This window comes from Pagrus pagrus, assembly GCF_965226575.1.
Source record: "Pagrus pagrus genome assembly, chromosome: 10".
Taxonomy (NCBI): domain Eukaryota; kingdom Metazoa; phylum Chordata; class Actinopteri; order Spariformes; family Sparidae; genus Pagrus; species Pagrus pagrus.
In genome coordinates this window covers 15112944-15128640 of record NC_140194.1, presented here as the reverse complement: position 1 = coordinate 15128640, position 15697 = coordinate 15112944, and the positions used below count along the sequence as shown (strand labels likewise).

At 42.2% G+C, this 15697-nt stretch overlaps 1 protein-coding gene across 10 annotated transcripts in view; it reads right to left on the bottom strand.

The window, feature by feature from the left end:
- LOC311263376 (neuronal cell adhesion molecule-like) overlaps nt 1-15697 on the bottom strand; it is an 83989-nt gene that overhangs the window by 48669 nt on the left and 19623 nt on the right. Inside the window, exon 1 of one of the 10 annotated variants that reach the window (XM_084363389.1) lies at nt 3900-3988. The exons of the other annotated variants lie outside the window; for them this stretch is intronic. The gene's annotated coding sequence lies outside the window, so the exon portion shown is untranslated. Of the gene's footprint in view, nt 1-3899; nt 3989-15697 lie in introns of those variants that run through there. 10 annotated transcript variants of the gene reach the window in all.

Sequence of the window (15697 nt, the reverse complement as noted above, 5' to 3'; positions counted from 1 at the left end):
GATATAATTTGACATCTCCTTGCTGTGAAGATGTGGGGTCTTAACACGGCCAGAAAAGGCTCGGATGTCCTGTCCTAACCTATCCTGTCCTCTATAATAATCTCCTTACATTATCTCTTCCTACTCTCTCCGTCCCTCTTTTATTTCATGCCCAATCCTCTCCTCTCCTCAAACACTGTCACAGCGAACACGGACACACCTACTGGAATCGATGGGCAGAATGATTGAAGAAGCCAATCCAATTTTCTTCTAGCTAAGGCTTATCGACTTCAGTCTGCTGCTCCAAATAAGAATGTGGGAGCCCCATTGAGAGACGCCGCCGTTTCCACTCAGTTAAATACGAACACTGCTTTCTGCACCGCCACGCAGAAACAACTATGAACTATGTGTATACATTTATCCTGTTTCACACAAATAACACATGTGGTTTCTTCTGTTGTTTTCTCTCAAGATCAGCATTTTGTCTCACAGCACACGGTTCGATTCTGCAGCTCCTCGCACTGAAAGCTTGTCTAAAAACATTTGAGGTGTTTCTTCATGCTCTTCCACAAACATGTATATTATTAACTTCAATCCTTCGTACTCTTCAGGGATTTCGAAAGTCCTCTAATAACATATTACGTGTTAGAGAATATTACACAGGTAAATCTGGTCGTCTGACAGCCCTGAATTTGAAAGGATCCTGACCCAGTTTTTAAAAACCACTGACATACATGCTATTCACTCACAGCATCATATTATTATTGCTGACACCAGTGCTGACACCACACAATATCACAGAACTACAGTTCAGCTATCCTCTCGTTCAGCTGTAATAGTCCGACCTCACCGGACCAAGCTCATAATTTCTGCCTCACAGTGCATTTGCTGGATAGCGGTGAAACAGCTGATTACAGCTGAGATCTATGAATAAAACACAACAACAAAATGACCTTTCCACATCCTGTTTGAATGAGCTGATGGCTGATCCCATCAAACGCGGCCTCCCCCCATGACATCGAGCCAGCCATCCCGCCACCCCACCTCTGCCCTCAGACACCACAGAGTCGAGCTGAGCTCAGTCCAGCTCGGCTGCCATGGTGATGAGAAGGGGAACGGAGAGCCGAGACTGAAAATAACTAATAGATCGGATGCCGACAGAGGGCAGCGAGCAGGACTACAAAACATCTCACAGCAAGAGACGTGCGGTGTCCTCAATACCTCAGGGATAGCTCTCGTGCCATGAGTGCTGACAGACAAAACAGACGGCTGAATCTTTCATGAAGACAGATAGCACAACAACATTATACAGAGAGGAGAAATGAGTAGAGGTAACAACAAATACATGAAAGAAATGTGTGTCATAATCATCCAGAAACTGCTCCGATGAATCGAATGATTAAGTGTTGATTGTAAGGATGAACCCACAGAGAATCATCACTCGACTACAGTTCCTCTCAGCTCTACTGAGAGTTCTTAGTGCTTAAACTTCTGATTTTACAGCCCGAAACTTTACTATTTTGGTTCACTCTCACTGCTCACATCAGAGCTTTTTCCAGCAGCAGGGAGCATTTTTCAGCAATAAAAATCCAATAAATCTACTCTACACTATCTGCTCACCAACAAATGGCAAACAGACAAGGCTAGCTGTTAGCCACAAAGAGATATTCACCTCAGGAGTAACTAAATATCAGAAAAAATACTCATATTCATTTGCTGTTTGCTAACATGTTAGCCAAGTTAACGGGGCAATATGTAAGAATTTTCATTGAAAGTGTTAAAAATGATCAACAGCATGTGAAGGAATAGCAGTTTTTACGTTATAATGTCTCCGTATTGTGTTGCAGAGATATATAATGAAGGTAGCATGCTAACCAGCTAGCCCCGGGCTGTCCCAGTCCAAAGCTCCTGTGCTAGCGGTGTTAACACTAACACTCCCTTGGTCCCTCAGCACGCAGTCAAAACCACTAGCTTCACAGCTAACTGAGCTAACGCCGGCTACAGTTAGCAGCAGTAAGCTGTTACTATGGTGATACGCTGCCCGCCATTTATTTTGAGTATGAATTTGACAGGTGGCCAATTCTAACATATTGCACCTTTAACTTTAAAACATGATAATATATCAGTGCTGTGGTTGTGGCTGTTGCATTGCCTCCAAGTGGCCAAAAAATGTGGCAAGTTAGCTGCAAAAAGGAGACTTGCATCATAAATGATGAATCTTGATTTTTAAGACATCACTATCAGTATAAATACTGATACATTAAATATTTAGTATTTAGTAATGATATGCTAACTTAATACATAGATAATTTATCACTTCAGTGTAACTTCACTTTCATCGTGCTTTAAAGACACAACCACCAAAACACACATCTAATTGAGTCTTAAAATCTTTTTTTTATTATTATTTTTTTATTATAAATTTAAGATAAAAAAAAAACCTTCTCTCATAGTGTGTTTCCTTTTGTCACACAGATGTCCACAATCTGAACAAGCTCACTGCAGATAATGCCAGGTAGCGAGGTGTCACATGTTCCTCTAATGAGAGTCTGTTGATTTTCTCCTCCAGGCCGTGCTGTTTTGATGTGTGTGTGTGTGTGTGTGTGTGTGTGTGTGTGTGTGTGTGTGTGTGTGTGTGTGTGTGTGTGTGTGTGTGTGTGTGTGTGTGTGTGCGCGCGCGCATGTGTGCGACAGAGGAAGAGGGCTCTGCACCAGCGTAGCGGCCTGTAGGTTTAATTTTAGACTCCCGCCTAATGAGAGGCAGAGTGTGGCTGTAGACGATACCGCTCTCCCGATGAAGCATCATTATCGCCAAAGAGGGGAGAAATAATTAGAGCCGGAACACACGCTTCCCCCATGATGAATTTACATAAGGGGACACGACGTGCAGGAAGGAAGACGTGCTCTCGTGCCACTACACTGAAGACAAGCTGAGATTCATCAGAATAAACAGCATAATAAAGATGATGTGTTGATATGCAAGTGCCAGAAAAAAGCAAACTATCCTTGAAAATGTTAATAACATTGCTGACTGTCAGTGGAAACGACCTCTAATGGATGTCTCACTGCAGAAAATGCTCATGACATTTTTGCACACTGCAAGAAATGTCCTCACCTGACAACGTCACAGGCTGGAAGAAAAAACAGCTGGCTTTTGGTAGACAATTTGGGAATTGTCTGAGGTTGAAACTGATGATTGCGTTGCTCACTGATTAATTCTGATTGATTGGTTCATTGTTTTGTGCATCGAATGTCAATTTTTTTTTTTAAAAGTCTGCAACAATTTCTTTAGGCCCAAGCAAGCATCTTTATATGTCTATTTTTGCGCAGCCAACAGTCTATAAGCCAAATATATCCAACTGACTACCACGTAAGACAAAGTACGGCAGAAAATCATCACAACTGAGAAGGTAAAATCTAAGAATATTTGGTATTTTTGTTTAAAAATAACTCAAACAACAAATCAATCACTAATTTTCTGTCATAAACAAATCAAGTAATCATTTTATCAATTCAGCTATAATCAGTTCATCATTTAGTTTATAATCAACAGAGAAAAATAGCGAAAATAAATCAAAAATGCCCACCACAAGTTCTGAAAGCTCAAGATAACATAGTCAAATGTCTTGTTTTGTACGACCAACACAACAGAATATTTATTTTACAATGCTATACAATAAATAAGAGCAGCTATTCCTCATGTTTAAGTTACTCACACAATTAAATATGTAGTATTTCTTCCTTGATACATGATTATAAAAAATAAAAAAAATCATCCAATCAATTGCCCAGCAGGAGAATCATCCAAGGCTGGACTTGAAAAATCACCTGCAGATTCAGAGCATCACACTCTGCACTCTCTACAAAACAGGTGACTACAGGGCACAAAACAACCATTAACAACAGAGAGAATGCATCACCTTTTATCTCTGCATGTGTCAATAAGTCCCTTCAGTGTGTGTCTCCGCTGTGTGAGAGCATAATTCAGATGTCATAATCCCAGTGGCTGTGTATTCCTCGACGTGTCTGCTGTGACTGAGTGACAGTACAGAGAGACGAGCTGATTCCCTCACAAAATCACCCCACCTCCCCCCCTCCAACACACCCACAACCCCTCCTCCCACATCCCTCCCCTGACCCCCCCTCCCCGCTCACAGTGGGATTAAAACAACCTTTTGTCTCTCTACAATGGGGGTTAAACATTTCCTGGTATCACATGAACCGCTACCAGAACCCACAAAGTTACCGTGTGGGTTTTGAAAAACAGGTTTGTACAAGAGCGTTAAATATTCAACAAGTTATTTGTTTTGTATCAGACGCAACTCGTCAGCAGGATGAGGAGATGACACAGAATAGCATCCTGCCGTATGAATTTGGCAGAGCGTAAAAGCTAAATTGACACTATAATTGCACGTTAAATTAAATGGTGCCTAGTCTAAAGTAAAATAACTGTCAGCTGCACTGATTGTGCTCCAGCCAATGCAGCTTTCTAGATGTTCAATAGAAGGCGGAGGTGGAGAAAAACCAGCAAAGCTTAGGGAATAAAAGGAAAAAGCCTGAAGGCACATCCGAAGGACTTCCTTTCCCATACAGTGAGGAGCCAGAGAGAGTGCTCACCTACACTCAACAGATGTCCCCGTGCAATCTAATCTAGTTGACTCAGAGAGGGGAAGCTTATTTATTGCCGACTCCTCACCGGTATTATGGCAGCCCATTTTAAAAGAATAGATGTGAAAAAGGTCCTTTGACGTCCGTTAGCTATGGTTGCAGAGGACAACAATGGTAGGAGCTATCCCTTTGAAAGAGTCACTATTCTCTGGGCCGGGCCCTAAATAATGCTCGTCTCACCACAAAAGCACAGAAAATGTAACATAATCAGCCTCAAAGCACATTGTCCATCAAACTGAACAATGATTTAGACTCCAGTATGCAAAAAAAAAAAAACATTTTCTTCACACTTTTCTGCCTCTCATTTGCAGTGGTGAAATGTAACTAATCACATTTATTCATGTACTGTCGGTACTTGAATGCACGTTGACGCAGAGTAGTTTTACTGGCCGTGACGTTTTGTACATTGTTCTAAGAACAAGCCTACAGTTTTACTTCTACTGATTTGAATGCAGGACTTCTGTTTCTCCTGAGTTGTATAGGTACTTTTACTTAAAAGTCCCCTGTAGTGTATGCTTTTTTATTGTTTAAAATAAAGTAACAATGACAGTAATGACACTAAAGTCGGTTAACAAAACATAAAAAAGACATAAGGAAATGAAAAGAAAAAAAGGTAGTAAAAGTAAAACGCCTCTATACAACAACCCCATCCTGCATCCTTTCAATACTGTACCAGCATCTGCAACACATCTCAGTACAAAAACAAAACATTAGTCCGTCTGAATTGCATTACAAATGTGCTGTAATCTGCAAAAACAAGGTTTTCACACAACAGCTCTAAGACAGGTCACCTCTGTCAAACATGACACTGCTGCACACACCTCTCCCAGAGTTGGACGGCAAAGTTGACAGCGCTTCTTCAATTCTTGTCTGATTACCTGGGCTTGTTATATCATTCACGGTTACAGATGTTAGCTTCAGGTGAAAATGTGTGATGTGTGTAATTATTGTGAGGCAGATTTTACAAACAGCGTCTTGTACAGTTCAGTTTCTGACTATTCCACTGATGTACCTGTGACAAGGCAACACAAAAGGCGGAGAAGAAAAAGACTGCAGCTAAGTAAACATGGATGAAAACAATGCTGGACTTTAAATACTTTTAAAAAAAAATAGCTATGCAAATGTTTTTTAAGGGAGGAAATTAATTCATTTGTTAGAGCTTTAATATAGATGCAATTTGTTTTGGCGCCTCACACTGAATGTAAACACAGCTTTAATCTGTGTACAAGAAAACTCCACGGGGATGAAAAAGATCTGAGGATTTCACTGCTCAATTGTTTCCACCAGTGTTTCTTGTAGGTTTGGGAATAGCCACTTAATAATCCTACAAAGGCATATGAATTCTGTCTGCACCAGTGGGACATGCTCAACGGCTTCACAACGTGGGCATTGTTGCATACTACTGCGAGTATATACTTTCCGCCCACTTACCATGATGAAACCATCAGCCCACAGACTGTCACAGCTTCGTTGGCGGTCAAGAGACCTGAAACCTCTGAGCTGGAAGTCCACCTTAATTCACTAATGAACAGCTTCAATCAGCTTCTGTGTAAACATAACTCAGCACGTTACGCTCTCTCAGCATCTAACGTCACCACGTGAGAAGCCATTAATTTGAAAAATGTATCATAAATAAAAGCATTCATCGTGGCAGACATCTTTCACAGAGATGATGGATAGCAGCGAGGTGTATGGATTATGGTATGAAATGAGTGAAAGGGCCATATTTCATTGAGCGAGGGGCGTGATTGACCAAGTCTAATGGGCATTATTTCTGCACACTGACTCTGTTGAGCAGAGACACTGGGCGATCCCCGCCGGCCCATTGCTCCCTCAGACTCACACTGAGATAGGACCGACGCCCTCCCTGCTCTTTGTCACGACACCAATAGAATAACAATATTTCAATGGCAACTGCATATTTCAATGGCAACTTTTAGCAGAACAAAGTTCATGCTGCGGTCTAGACCAAGCCCTCCTAACTAGAGCTGCACGCTATCCCCATGTGTGTGTGTGTGTGTGTGTGTGTGTGTGCTTGTGTGTGCGGGCATTCGTCAATCAGTGGGTGTTCGTGGCGAGGACTGCTTTTCCAGTTTCCTATTCAGAAATGTGAATGGGAGTGAAATATGATTGGCTCAGGAAGAGAATAAGGAGGCTGGGTTCACAAGGCTATCGAGGCAGGGTGGGGGGGCACTTGTGAAATACTTCACCGCTGTCAGAGTGAGAATGAAAAGACAAGTATGGACGATTTAGTCCTCTTAAAGTCCGCTCCACACACATTCCTACAAGTTATTTTCGGCGCTTGGTCATTTAAGTACTCCGAACACGTTTTCTGGTTGAAACAAATCAGTTATTGTTCAATGTGATTCTCGTACAGGTAATAAACCATGACAATAACCCTGATAAGACAGAACACAGTGTTCCCTGTAGATTGACTGCTCTGAGGGGGGGTGGATGGGCCATTGGGGGTTGGGGTGTCAGCGTCTGTCCTTGGTTGGGTTTAGATTAAGCTCTTTACACGCAGAATGGGAATACATAACAAATGTTCAACATCGTGGTGCAGTTTAATTTGATAGCCAGCACTAAAAGCACTATAAGCTTCTTTTAACAGTCTCAATTTAATATGGATGCCTCTACATAACATCGAGACCAGCAGCAAGACAACTGGCTATTTCTTTGTAATTACTGTAGTTCTCATTCTTAATGTCCTACACCAGGTCGGATTCTGACTTAGCTGAGTTGGATATGTAACACATTTAAAACTATTTTTTATGGCAGAGTGCTGAGGTAAGATCTGTAGTCTGGTGGTACGTCATCATCTTTTGTCCAAAGGGGCTGTCTGAACCAACAAAAAATTAAAGTTCCTTCTAGTGGCATACCTAAAAGCATCTATGGACTGTTCATAAGCTCTGTGTGACTGTACCAATAGTAAAAATCAACTGCAGAAGCCGCTATTGGTATAAAATCATAATATCACACTTGAACCACATAAATTGGGTTCACAGTGATACAGGACAAGCTAGCTAGGCGACCATTTGGCTTAACACTTAGCACGGCTAATGGTGCGATCCTTTGTCTCGGATGTCGAAAGTCTGAGCTGAGAATGGCGGCATACCCGAGTCGACCTGCTAGAAAACCGGTTCTAATCAGGTTAGCCACTGTTAGCCATTGTAAACAAAACCAGTTGATAACAACACATTTCAAAATGTTGGATTTTGAGGTTGGGGTTGGTGAGGTGCACCCCGACTTTCCGAGACAGGTCTTCTACACTACAGTACACTTTAACTAGACAGTGTAACAGCATAATATACAGAGAAAGAATCAAGTCATTGAGCTCACTGAACCTCATAGCTGTAATAGATTACAAGTTACATTCAGTACGTCAGTTACCTTCTCACCGGTAAACACTAACAATGGCAGGATGAATGGAAAGAGAAGGAACTGATAGAAACCCGTAATTTTAAAAAAAAACGTCAAAATAAAGGTCTTTGAACATAAACGTCTCTTCAGATGAAGAATTCACAAAGTAGGATGAATAATAAAATATTTGTATAATGGCAATGGTAGGGGAAACAGTTGAACAGCACTGTCCTCTGGCATTCACTTCAGTTTGTCCTCGTCCACGTCTGTGTCAATTTTAGCCTTGTTAACTCTGGCTGAACTCATCACAACACAATAACAGTCTGATGTCGGAGGTATCACGTAGCAGCACTATCACGATAACGTGAGGTATCTGGTTAAATATCAAAGCAGCTCGGTGAAGGAATCTCACATTTAAGAAGAAAGAAAAATATTTTCATTAAGCTGCATGATGATACGGGCATCTGACTCAGCTCGGGGGACAATGAGGAAAACAAAGCGTCGGGGTCTTAAGGGACTTTACATGAATTACAGCAAGAGGCCCTTCGGGATGGCCACGACCTCTCCTCAGCTTTTTGAAACCAAACAAGACCCTGATCCCGCCCATCAACACACAAACACACACACACACACACACACACACACACACAAGCAGTCTTCCCTGCGAACACACACATGCACAAAGACACAACGGCAAAGAATGGTGTGACTGGTTTCCATGGTGCCAGGAGGCTCACTGACAGGGCTGGAGTGTTAACATGCTCACAGACAACAGAGAGGATGATGGAGAGAAAAAAGAAAAGGACAGAGGGAGAGAGAGGTAGAGAGAGAGAGAGGCTGAGAGAGCGCAGTAAAAAAAACAAAACAAAGAAAGTGTAGAATAGGAGAGATTTACCACACACAGGCAGCAGGCCGTCCCCGAGGTTAAGGACCTGTGGTGTCGCGTATCGTATTTCTTTTTAGCTGAAAGATCCTCACTGACACAATTGGAAACACACAATAGTCCAACTTAACAGACGCCCGAGCAGCGGTAGTCTCTTTTTAATCCCCTTTAACTGCTTACAGCATTAATTCTGCTTCTGTGATGTACATTAATAAGGGATCGTTCTGTTTAATTTTAATTTATTTTCGTAGCCATCATTACATTCCCTTCATTAATAATTACACTGTTTTCACCACGTTAATTACAGTGATCTGGGAATGCAGCAACATTGCAAAGAAGTATGTTAGGGCTAGAGCAGTAAGACTATCATACAGGTTTTTAAATAAACCCTCAGGTTAGCCAAAGTGAATTATAAGACAGAAAGTAATAACACAATCTTTGAGCTCCTGAAGATACAATTGTATAAAACCTGGATTACTCTTGATTGGTGCACAGTTGCTAATAGTGCTTAATCTAACTAAGGAAACTGTCTGTCTGTGTGCTATTCACATACCTTGAGAACTGTTCACCCGATCTACTTCACACTACACGTTGTATGACGAGCGAACGCAGCTCTGTGCAGCAGCAGGGCCTGGGCTTTGGTGCTCTGGCACATGCCATCCCTCTCACATGATCGCATTGGGAAGCAGACATAAAAAAAATGGAGATTCACGACTTTCTGTAGTAACATGTTGCAGTGAGAAAAAAACAAAAGCAGAAGGTTATACGAGTCTGGATGAGTGGGGAGACGTGGTCAGCATGGGTTTTAGCATCTTTTAAGTTTCTGCCAGTGTGCCAGCTAATGCCTCAAGGGCGCGGAAAGAACTGATGTTATCATCCAGATTTAAAGTCATAACTATCAAACATGTTTGATATTATCAGGGCGGCCCCAGTGAGTTTGTGAGCACATCAGGAGGCTCAAACTGGATTTGTAAACCCCTCATAGTACCAGATGATTTGTACCAAACAGCATGTTATCAGTTGGTGCTGCACTAATATAATAAATATATCATGAGCGAATGAGTAACACTCAGCACTCACAACTCTGATTTTTAACAATGCAGCTTGTACTTTATGTTTCATGATAGTCGGACTAAATCTTTATTCTATTTCACTTTATTAACTTAGCCTCGCATTGTGCTCATGTAGGACAATTTCTTGTCGCGATGGTGGTTACTTTTTTATTTATCTTCGGTGTATTCCCAGATCTCAGAAATTACTTTGGTGATTACAATATAGTAGATCAAAACTAATGGCGACACTTGGCAAAAAATAAATCCAAGCTTTAATAAACCACGGTCTCCTTTAAGCCTCTGCTATCCACCTCCATGTTTTGTTTTTATTTGACTGTGCTGTTCCCAGAGGTCTCCTTATGTTTGTTTGCATTGTCTGTTGCTCTCTTGTTTGTTATGTTGCATCCCTGAAGGATTATTACTGATATTTTCAGCATGCTCATTTTAAATATTAACTATATCTTTTTTTAACTTGTTTACAACCTGTCTGATCATCTAACCCTCAGACTTTGCTTTAACAATGATGTCGTGTTCCCAGATATCAAAAACATTCTTGAGGAGACAATGTTATCATGAAATGAGGCTTGAGTCTTAATAAACCAAAATTTTCGCTTTCAGGATATGCACCACCATGACTGCAGCTCCCTTTGCTATTGTTAGCTCACCATGTATGAGCCAACGACTTTGAGTGACTTGCCAACAATAGCCATACAGTATATGGCAATATGGCAACCATTCATGTGGTAATGAAGCAGGGAGGAAGCTCTACGGCTTGGTTTAATACAGTGTGTATATGGGGCTTGCCTCCAACTGCAGAGAGCACCAGCTGAGGACATGTGGGGAGGTGGAAGAGATCCAAGAGTTTTATGCAGCAGAGAGAGAGAAAGGCCCACCGAGCAGGTCTCCCTCCTCTATATGCTCCATACTGTCACCAATAAGAAGATCATCCTCGGTCCAGCGAGCAGTGAGCATCCGCGGGAGTCAATAAACACACACACACACACACACACGCACAGACACACACCCTCGAGTTCTCTCAGTATGTACATGTGTGCTGATCCCTGCATCCATATGTGTCCACAGAAGGTGCAGGCATGTGTGCACCTCCTTTGCTACCCCACCAGGACCAATTTCCATCCGCCGTCTGTGTGAGAGTGTGCGATCGATGCTGCGTGGGGCGCGTCGTCCAGGCTGTTCATTACTGTTGGCAACACTGCAGCCACAAGCACAAACAACCTGCCCCACTGACGCATTACACAGCAGCCATGAGCGGATGAATGGACGTCGGTTTCATTTAACACTGAGCTAAAGCATCAACCCGTTGAGTTTGCTGTTGGACTGTCATAGCTGGTTTTCATTAGTTCAGTTTTGATTAGTTTGATTAGCGAACCACAACAACAGCTGAGGGAGCCTGGTGTCCCCACAATCTTTGAAGTGCATGTTTGGGGCAGCAGGAGGGGAATGAGATTTCTCTTCTTCCCTCCTTCTTCTCATCTTCTTCATCCTCACCCATGCTGTGGGTCCAGCTCTCACACCACCTGTCTCTGCTGCCTCCCAAGACCATACAAACGTGTGTTATCCACTCCAACACAAACTTACAGGAGTGACACTGTAAGTGCCGTCAGAGCAAAACAAGAGTCAGCAGCCATGTAGTGGAGCCGCACTTAACCACTGCAAAAGCTTTGAGCTAATTGCTGACATCAACATGCTAAAGTGCTCACAATCATAATGCTATAGCATGTTCCTAAGGATGCTAAAAGACGATACCCACCCAAGCCATAGCCTGTTCATCCTACGGCTGTCTGGCAAGTGATACAGAAGTATCTGCTACAGTACCACCAGGCTACAAAGCAGCTCCTTTCCTTAGGCTGTGAGACTCCGAAATTCAGCCATGACGCTAAGCCAGAAATAATAGTTTCATTTTTATGACTTCATTATTTATCCATTAATATAATTGTATATATAAGTAGCATAAATGGACAAGAACTATCTTAATATTTGTACAATCTTGTCTTGTATAGTGATAAATAAATAGAATCTTGAATCTTAGTTTGCTATACTGAGGAAGCTAAGCTAACAAAACACAAATAACAGCAGCCCACAGAAAAGAAACATTGCTGCCAACTATGAAGCGGCGTGTCTTGGGTTAACTTAACTTTATTAAGAAAATAATAAACAAGACATGGAGTCCATGACTGTCAGCCATCAGCAATGGATGATGGCATCGTGCCGCTCCTAGTAAGCTTGCTAACATTTGCTAACTGTCAGACGCAAAACACAGCCGATGCAGAAATATAGACCTGATGATAGCGCTTGATAGATGAAAAGGTAAGGCGTCACGGTCTGATCACCCTGCTGCCATCTGGCAAAAGATACAGATGTACAGTATCTGCTGTCATCCCACCAGACTATGGAGCAGCCTCGTCCCTCAGGCCGTGAGACTCTTGAACATGGCCTGAGTTCAAGAGAACCCAACACTCTAAATAGATGTAGCAGGACTCAAGACTACAGTAAACCTTAATTCAACAAATAAATCTACCTTGTACCTTGATTTATCCTGAAGGGAACAGAGGAAACGTCAGGGGATTCATTTTGTGGGAAAGTTTTGAAGAAAGTGAGATACTAAAATAAAAGATAACTAAATAAAAAGAAAAACAAACCGGAAAGACTATATGTTTCTCCTTTGGCCTTGGGATTGTATCAACATAACCAACCTGCAGTGCACTGAAGGAGCATAGAAAGGTAATAAACACTACTTTCCTCGGGCTCAATAAAAGCTTCATACACACAACTGCATTTCTGTATGGAGATAAAACAGATGGCAAAACAAAAGCCAGGAGAAATACCTCGAAGCACCTGAATCACAGCAAGTGCTTCATGTTCTGCACTTTTTTCATAAGCTCAGAGATAAAACCATAGGCCTTTCAGTGAGTCCAAACGCTGACAAATCTGATCTTTTGCCTACCTCTCCTGCTCTGATGTTAAATCCATATTGCGCTCAATGAGTCGATAGCACAAAAACAAAAGCCGGGTAAAAGAAACTACCTCTGCTCCCTCCTTCGATACAAATACAGTTGACAGATATTCTTATAAAAATAAATAACTTTGGGAGATGTGAAACAACCCACAGACGGCTGGCGAGGTGGGACTGTCGGTGACGTGGCAGTATGTTGAGGTGTTCTGAGCTAGTGGTGAAGGAGACAGCGCTGAAGGGTTTAATCAGCCTGTCTACAGCACACTGATGCACACACACCCACAAACACACACACACCATGTTGCTGCAGGTGCTGAGATAAAATGCAGAGGGAAGGAGAGAGAGAGATGTGAAATACAGGAGAGAGAGAAGGTATGCCAAAGGCAGGTGTAAATGAGAAAGGCAGAAGTGAAGGCCAGTGGAGGTGTGGAGGCGTTGGCCAGTCAGCGGCTATGTGTGTGTGGACTGAACAATGTGTGTGCGTGAGTGTTTTTGGGAAGAGAGAAGTGTGTGGACATTAATGCAACATGAATCTGCAAATGTTTGTGTTTGTACATCCATGAGTGTGAGGATGTGTGTCTGTTTGGAGTTTGAGTACATCGCTGAAACACGAATCCCCGGTGTGAGTGTGCAATAGTGTGTGTGTACTGTAAATTCTCAAATAACAGCCGAGTGAGCGGCCGGAACAAACAGCCTAGAGGCTGTGTAAAAAACACTGAGAGGACGGCAGTGTTAGCTGTACAATGATTCATGTTGCCATGAAAGATTGCTGTTTTCACTCACAAATCTGTATCATTCCTTTGTCTAATCCTCTTCTCTGTGAAGCCACTCTTACACATTTTGGACAATACTCATATTATTTTCATCTCTTTGATTGGATGACCGATAACATTTCATGCCTGTGCATTAAGTATAAAGCTAAACTGAGGAGGTGATTAGCCGAGCTTGCCACAAAGACTGGTAGGAGGAGCAAAAAACAAGTAGCCTATGAATATGTCCATCACAATTACAGACTCACTAATAAACACAGTGTGTCTTGTTTTTTGCATCGACACCACTCTCATCTAAATACGCTAAATATGAAGCTACTGCCAGCAGCCAGCTGATGAAGCTTGGCATAAAGACTAGAAGCAGGCTAAAAGAGCTAGCATAGTTCTGCCCAACGGTAAAAGAGCTTCTCTACCAGCCCAAGTCTATCTAGTTTGTTTCATTCATACAAAAACTAAAGTGTAAAGATAACAATAATTAGGCTAACATTACTAGCTTTAGACCGAGTCAGGCTAGCTGTTTTCCCTTTTTTGCAGTATTTGTGTGAAGCTAAGTTAGCCGCTGCTGTAGCTCTATATTTACCGTGCAACATAGTGGTAGGCTACCAATCTTCTCATCTAACTCCCACCAAGAAAAAGAACAAGTATGATAATGCTACTTCTATAGAAATATAGGCCTACATTACCCTCAATTCAAAAAGCAGCCAGTTGACAAACGTATAATACTAGGCGATCAGAAATAGGGAGGTTCCTTATTAAAATATACAAATAAAAACAGGGAAATTAAAAAAAAAAAAATATATATATATATATATATATATATATATACATCTCCAACATAAGCCTGTTTAGATTACAAGTTAAATACAGGCCCTGATCACTCTCTGAGAATTTACACAAGGATTACATGATTACTACTTGGCCTTTTATGTTGTTTACCTTGTCTTGATGTTTCTATGGCAATGTTCAGACTACAAGCCCAAATCTGTTTTTGCCATATGCAGATATTATACAGATTGGTTTTAGGGAGTCTGGACAGCAAAAACAAAATGTTTTACAGATGCATCTCATTTGTGTCACGACATACATTGAGGTCACTGGACAGGCTTTCTTCAAACAAGCTATATCAAGATGTCTGGACCCAAAAATCTAATATGATCACTTGCAAATGACAGTGTGGAAACTCCAGGCAAATCTGATTTTTTTTTCCTCAAATCAGATTTGCCTGGTGTCTGAACATACAGTAGCCTTGGCCTTGTCAAGGAAGACCACACATCCTCCATCCCTCCCAAAGATTCCTCTCCCTCCCTCACCCTCTGCCTCTTTTCTTCTCCTCCCTTCTCCTTCGTCCTCTCTTTCCCTCCCCTCTCTTCCCGGACTCCATGCTCCATGGTGCAGGTGACAGCGCAGGGACAATGGGATGATATCATTGGTCGGCTTCGGGCAGCTTGTCTGCATGCCGCACAATAACAGACTGCTGCAGCTCAAGAGTGGCACATTGTGAAGTTTGTGAGAGAGAGAAAGGAGTACAAAGAGCAAGAGAGACAGAGGGTGAGCGACGGAGGGAGAGAAGAGGAAACTGTACTGCTCAACTGAGACTGAAGGAAGGAGGAGGGAGGAGGAAAGATGCTCAGTTTTCCCTGCAGCTTCAGTGTGTGTATGCGTTTGAACTCTGGTGGTCATCTGTGTATGTAAATTACGCGACGCCTTTAGCCTGTGTGCCTATAGCCGAGTCTGTGTGGGCAGGACTGCAGACTGTGCTGCCTTTTAATTACAGCACTGCTCCTTCCTCCTCTCTGACAATGTCTCACACACACTCACAAAAACACACACATAGGCAAACAGCACACGTCGCACCTGCCACGAGCCAGATTGGATTTACACTGCATCAATAATTCAGTCACACATCTATCCCCCAAACACACACCGATACACACGAAAACACACACTCAACATAGGTTGTCTTCGAGTAAACGACAGCATTTCCAGGGAGGCAGCGGTCACAAACTGCAAA